The sequence below is a fragment of the Zootermopsis nevadensis genome, unplaced genomic scaffold (assembly GCF_977971745.1).
Source record: "Zootermopsis nevadensis isolate Lab colony 2312 unplaced genomic scaffold, Znev_1.0 Znev_ptg000025l, whole genome shotgun sequence".
In the NCBI taxonomy this organism is placed as follows: domain Eukaryota; kingdom Metazoa; phylum Arthropoda; class Insecta; order Blattodea; family Termopsidae; genus Zootermopsis; species Zootermopsis nevadensis.
In genome coordinates, this window is record NW_028259157.1 from 1444904 (window position 1) to 1450989 (window position 6086).

A 6086-nucleotide genomic window follows, 5' to 3' on the forward strand; every position below is an offset into this window, starting at 1 on the left:
CACGCATATATATAGTTAGATATTTAGTTAGTTAGTTGGTTAGTTAGTTGGTTAGTTAGTTGGTTAGTTAGTTGGTTAGTTATTTGGTTAGTTATTTGGTTAGTTATTTGGTTAGTTATTTGGTTAGTTGGTTGGTTAGTTAGTTAGTTAGTTAGTTAGTTGGTTAGTTAGTTGGTTAGTTAGATGGTTAGTTAGTTGGTTAGTTAGTTGGTTAGTTAGTTGGTTAGTTAGTTGGTTAGTTATTTGGTTGGTTGGTTAGTTAGTTAGTTAGTTAGTTGGTTAGTTAGTTGGTTAGTTAGTTGGTTAGTTGGTTAGTTAGTTGGTTAGTTATTTGGTTAGTTATTTGGTTAGTTGGTTGGTTAGTTAGTTAGTTAGTTAGTTAGTTAGTTGGTTAGTTAGTTAGTTAGTTGGTTAGTTAGTTGGTTAGTTAGTTGGTTAGTTAGTTGGTTAGTTAGTTGGTTAGTTGGTTAGTTGGTTAGTTAGTTAGTTAGTTAGTTATTTGGTTGGTTATTTAGTTGGTTAGTTAGTTGGTTAGTTAGTTGGTTAGTTGGTTGGTTAGTTGGTTATTTAGTTGGTTAGTTATTTGGTTAGTTAGTTGGTTAGTTAGTTGGTTAGTTAGTTGGTTAGTTAGTTGGTTAGTTAGTTGGTTAGTTAGTTGGTTAGTTAGTTGGTTAGTTATTTGGTTAGTTAGTTGGTTAGTTTGTTGGTTAGTTAGTTGGTTAGTTAGTTAGTTGGTTAGTTAGTTGGTTAGTTATTTGGTTAGTTATTTGGTTAGTTAGTTGGTTAGTTATAGCCAAAATTATCCAAAATATTTCACAGTTTAAATTTGAAAGTCTGTTTATAAAACGAAAGAGTCTTTGTATGAATATCTTGTCGTTTGTACAATACACGATTACTCTTGGTTTCAAATACAAATTAAGTCCCTATTAAAAATTGGTACGTGGACTGAAAAGGCTCAAACGTTGCCCCAGACATTTGCTTTACTCTGGATTGAATACCACGAACGTATTAGTTTAGACAGGTTTTGCAGAATACAGTTTTAATTCACAGTAACAGATATTATTTTATGTTGTAATAACACAAAATGTCAGCATATTTTCAATGAGTAATTTTCATTTCTGAAATTTCTTAAAGAACTGCTTGAGTTGTATTACACCTTCTTCGTTAATTTCCTTATAGCCATCTGGGCTCTTGCGTACCATTTGGCAACGTTGGAATATTTGTTGACGTCAAATCCAAAGCCCTGGAAATGAAACAGCATTTTGTTTTAACAGTATTAATAATACTTTTACCTCGGATTGTGGGTTTCATTTATATGACTGCAACAGCTAACAAAGAATAGTCAACTCCTCGCAGATCCCCACAGGATTTTAAATAGGTGGAAAATTTTCTTTAATCAAATGTTAAATGTTCAATGGGTTTCATGATACTTTCGCAGATAGATACAAATACGGCTGAGCCATTAGTGCCAGAACCTAGCCTCATCGAAGTAGAGACTACTATTGAGAATTGTAAAAAGGATAAATTCAGATTCCGGCCGAGCTGACCAAATCACAAGACGAATCTTTGGGTTCCGAGATACACAAACTTATTTGCTCTGTATGGAATAAGGACGAAATTCCACAGCAGTGGAAGGAATCTGTTATTGTACTAATTCATAAGAATACATTGCACTAATTATTGAGGAATCTCCTCCCTCGTATCATCTGCCTACAAAATTTGTTATCCAACATTCTTCTGGTGAGGTTGACTCCATATGCCAATGACATTATTGGGGATCATCATTGAGGGTTCCGTCGTAATAAATCTACATCTGTTCAAATTTTCTAGATTCGCCAAATACTGGAGAAAAATTGTGAGTACAATGGGACAGTCCATCAACTATTTATACACTCCAAGAAAGCCTGTGACTCAGTTAAAACAGAAGCTCTTTACAATAATTTGCTTAAATTTGGTATACCTAAGAATCTAGTCAAGTCAATTAAAACGTGTTTAAGTGAAATCTCTGGCAAAATTCGTGTAGGTAAACATATGTATATAGCCTGAAACAGGGAGATGCTTTATCGCCGCTGCTTTTAAGTTTTGCCTTAGAAGTTGCCACCATGAAAATTCAAGGATATCAGGACTGTTTGGAATTGAATGGGCACATCAGCTTTCGGCCTATGCTGATAACATTAATCTGTTGGGTGATAATATAAATACTCTGAAAGCGAAAACAGAAACTCTCCTAAGGGCTAGTAAGGACGTTTGTCTGGAAATAAATGCAGAAAAGACAAAGTATATGATAATATCTCGGCATCAGAATCCAGGACAGGACCAGAGTATAAGGATAGCTAGTGAATTGTTCGAAAATGTGAAAAAAATTAAATATTTTGGGAAGACACTAACAAGTCAAAATGACATTCATGACGAAATCAAGAGCAGATTAAATTAAGGGAATGCTTGCTATAAATCAGTTCAAAGTCCTTTGTCCTCCAGTCTCAAATCAAAAAATGTAAAGATTAAAATGTACAAAAATGTAATTTTTCCAGTTGTGCTGTATGGGTGTGAAACTTGGTGTCTCACTTTAAGGGAGGAACATAGATTGATGGTCTTTGAAAACGGAGTGCTGAGGAATACGTAAAAGGCAGTAAGAAGGATCACGGAGAAAATTGCAAAATTATGAGCTTCACGGCCTGTACTCCTCACCTGATGTTTTTAGGGTGATTAAATCGAAGAGGATAAGGTCGGCAGGACATGCGGCACGCATGGGGAGTGTACTGGTGTTTACAGGGTACTGGTTGAGAGGCCTGAAGGGAAGACTTAGGCGTAGGTGGGAGGATAACGTTAAGATGGACCTTAGGGGGAGAGGAATCGTTGGAGCGAACTGGATGCAGCTGGCTCAGGATAGTGTCCGGCGGAGGGCTATTGTGAACACGGTGATGAACATTAAGGTTCCATAAAGACAGTGGTCTATTCTTTGACAAACCTTGAGTGAGAAGCGAATCCACGGTCCCAGTGTCAAAGCGCACAAGGCCCACTCCTGAGATCGCGCGGCCGCTGTGATCAGCAGATACCTCGTCCACACACATCTTAATTAACCTAAGAAATTTCTTTGATACTTCAAACTCAATAAAAATGCCATAAAGTACTTCTCTTCTGACTGAACCATACACCTTCCTGAAGTCCACAAATAGTTGGCGTACTGACACATTATATCTCTAACATTTGTCGAATGCAAAAGGTCCTATCAATAGTTGACCTATTATGGCGGAATCCACGTTGATCGTTCCCGATAGTTTCATTCATACATGCGCTTAAAAGTGCCAGAAGAATATTCTATAAAATTCTGTATGACTTTGACAAAAGAGAGATACTTCGGAACTTACCGCACTCAGTTCTGTCCCCTGTTTTATGGACTGGGAAAACAATCGATTCTTTCCAACGTTGTGGCAGTTATTCCTGGTTCCAAATTGATACTGTAGGCTTGTGTATCTCTGAGTGCACTGTCCTACCACCAGTATAGATTAGTTCCACTAGAACTGAGTCAATACCTGGGGATTTATAACGTTTGAATTTCCCAATGGCAACTTCACCTTTATTAAGACACGGGTCCGGGATGAAGGGCTTGTGGCCGCGCGTTCTGGGTTCGAGTCCCGGTGAGGCGCAAATAAAAATAAATTGGAAACAAGTAATAAAGATTTACGCGTTTCACTTGTTAGGCAAGTGCGTCCTTTTCAGGCCAGGGGTCAGTTTATTGGTAGGTGCTCTGCATTCAGTGCAGAAGGCTCTGACACTTAAAAAAGAAAATAAAAGAAAGTTGCACAAGCAACGACTGTAAAGGAAAGAATTATGGCACCGTGTGACCCCCAAAATTCTTGCAGAGGGCACCCGCCGTCTAAAGGTTTTTTTTAATGGTCCACGTGAGTTATGGCATCATTACTGCCCAAATACATCAGTTTTTTGTGAAAGTTAAGGGGTGAAGTCCTATGACTAAAGAACGGGAAAGTTTTCTTCGACGACACTCTTTTCTGGAATTCAGAGGAAGCAACATCCTAAATTGTTTTGTAGCTCGATTCGGCCAGTAAATGTTAATCGTAAAAGAAATAAATTGTGCTTGCGAAACTACGAACTTAAATCTCAAGACCATCACCGAAACTTTCCTTGCTGGAATTCAGCTTATACCCCTCCATGTAATATTCCCTGAGAAAAGTTCCATGCCTACATGAGCAAAAATCCCGAATTACATCACATACGACAAAGATCGACAAGACTGCAACCGAGCCGGGCAACTCCAACAGCAAACAGGAGTGGGACGGTTACAGGCTGTACTGTATGTACTCCAGCATCCTTAAATTAATCAGCTACGTGCGCATTTAGTAACTTCATAAAGTAATCTTTCCATCTGTCTACGAAACCATGTGAATCCTTGAGCAAATGTGTCCTAGATTTTTATCCTTTCTTATTTTCATTTATGCCTCTAAACAACTCTCTTCAGCTTTGGTTTATGCTCTTAGTTTCCAGCTCCTCTGTCTGATCTTTGAGATGCTCCGTCTTCTTATTCCTCAGAGTTCTGCTGGTTTTTGCGACTATCACTGACATATCTTGTATAAAGTGAAGTTTTCGCGGCGACAGCAATTGAGGAAAAACTCCCGGGTTACAAGCCGCGTCAGGTGTCCGAACGGTGAATTAACCTTATCTCCTGACAACGTTTCGAGATCAACCTCTGCTGCCATCCTCAGGCCCAGTCCGATCCTTTGTTACTTAAGCGCTCGCCGCTCTTTATTCGCGTACGGGCCTGCATCCGTTGAAATCCGACCTGCTTTCTCTGTCTTACCAAGACGGACCATTCTTCATCAAACCATGTTTTAATTCGCGAAATTTTGTGATAACCAACAATCTCCTTAGCTCAAATTTTCATGTTATCCCGTATATTTACCGAGGCCTTATTGACATCTACTTACCTAAACTCTGTATTCTCGTCAGCTTTTTCTAGGACTTCAAAACTATTTCAAGTCTTTACCTGATACTCGTGCTCAGTTTCTGCATCGCTTTTGAAAATATCCTCCCGACCAATTTTGGTATTGAAGTCTCGTATTAGAATTTTCATGTAGTCTCTACCAAACTGATCAAATACACGCTCTAATTCTCCATAAAATCTATGTTTTACCTTAATATCCTTATCTTCAGTTAATGCGTACACATTTAAAATAATATCACATATAATTGTTAATTACGACAGCCTGCCATTAACAAATCGTATCCCTGATGTCAGTTTCAAATTTAATCGAAATATTTAATCGGCTGTGACATAATATATGCGGACAAGTAGACATCGACTCCTAATTACGCATAAATTATTATGTATGCTTTGTGCAAAGGAATCATAAAAAATAGTTGCCTTACTTCAATGCTTGACACTGAAAGCAATGATGGAGTAGTCAGCAATAGTGATGTTCTTTCCTGCAACCCAATTCTGCTTTTCCAGAAAAGCGTCTAAGATATGGAATGCACCTTCCAGTTTCTCCAAGCCGGCTTTGTCACCGTGAGTTCCAGTAGAAATGATGGGAAACAGCTGTGAAAATACAGCATGCATACATTTTTAATATACTCTAACAAGATCACTGGTTTCTAAACGTACATTAGACTGACATCATTGCCAAAATACAGAGTGTGGAACCATTATTACAACAAAATTTTGTAATCCTTTGAAGCCAAAGCTCGTCTAAACGATATCTGAGAATTCTGTAATCATCGAAATAAAACAACTTTTCACCAATACAAATATCAATTGGTTCGTGCTGTTTTAGGAAATACTCGCTGTTTACAGTGAGAATCGTATGACACTCATAAATATAAAAAGGGAACAATCTTGATTGTTGAATCAGGTGGGTGATACTTGGCTTTCAGGGGTTAGCATTCTTGTTTCGAGTCGGAAACCACAGCAGTGAGGCATCAAGTTAATATTCTGTATATTCCAGTCCCGACAAGATATTCCTGACCCCTCAGCCCGTACAGAACAACTGAGTAGAACCATCTTCTCCCGTCCCCACGGATTAATTATTTTCCCTTACGTATTTTACTGAACTGGAGCGGTTGTGGGCTAT

General features: G+C 38.3%; 1 long non-coding RNA gene across 1 annotated transcript; it reads right to left on the bottom strand.

Annotated features, from left to right (window-relative positions):
• Positions 1-1022: 1022 nt before the first annotated feature.
• On the bottom strand, positions 1023-5559 carry LOC147872614 (uncharacterized). Its single transcript, XR_015537043.1, has 2 exons — positions 5386-5559; positions 1023-1243 (listed from the first exon to the last, which is right to left on the bottom strand). It is a non-coding gene; the product is annotated as an uncharacterized LOC147872614 (long non-coding RNA).
• Between the last annotated feature and the right edge of the window lie 527 nt (positions 5560-6086).